Raw genomic sequence first — 690 nt, 5'->3', positions numbered from 1 at the left:
CATGCATCTGTGCAGCAGGAACGACCTCGGATCAGCAGGGGCCGAGAAAACCACCGTATCATGGGGCCGGACACTCAGGGTCAGGGAAAAATCCAATATATATCTGGTGATATCTCGGGTGCTATTAGAGATAGCGCACTAAACCAAAGTGAATTATATGCAGGGGGCCCTGGCGCATGAATCTGTGCAGCGGGAACGACCTCGGACCACCAGGGGCCGAGAAAACCACCGCCTCATTGGGCCGGACACTCAGGGTCGGGGAAAAATCCAATATATATCCGGTGATATCTCGGGTGCTATTACAGATAGCGCAATAAACCAAAGTGAATTATCAGCAGGACGCCCTGGCGCATGAATCTGGGCAGCGGGAACGACCTCGGACCACCAGGGGCCGAGAAAACCACCGTCTCATGGGGCCGGACACTCAGGGTCGGGGAAAAATCCAATATATATCTCGTGATATCTCGGGTGCTATTAGAGATAGCACAATAAACCAAAGTGAATTATCTGCAGGAGGCCCTGGCGCATGAATCTGTGCAGCGGGAACGACCTCGGACCACCAGGGGCCGAGAAAACCACCGTCTCATGGGGCCGGACACTCAGGGTCAGGGAAAAATCCAATATATATCTGATGATATCTATGGTGCTATTACAGATAGCGCAATAAACCAAAGTGAATTATCTGCAGGA

This window comes from Nomia melanderi, unplaced genomic scaffold (assembly GCF_051020985.1).
Source record: "Nomia melanderi isolate GNS246 unplaced genomic scaffold, iyNomMela1 scaffold0083, whole genome shotgun sequence".
Taxonomy (NCBI): Eukaryota; Metazoa; Arthropoda; class Insecta; order Hymenoptera; family Halictidae; genus Nomia; species Nomia melanderi.
The sequence above is the reverse complement of the archived record's forward strand: the minus strand, read 5'-3'. Positions refer to the sequence as shown.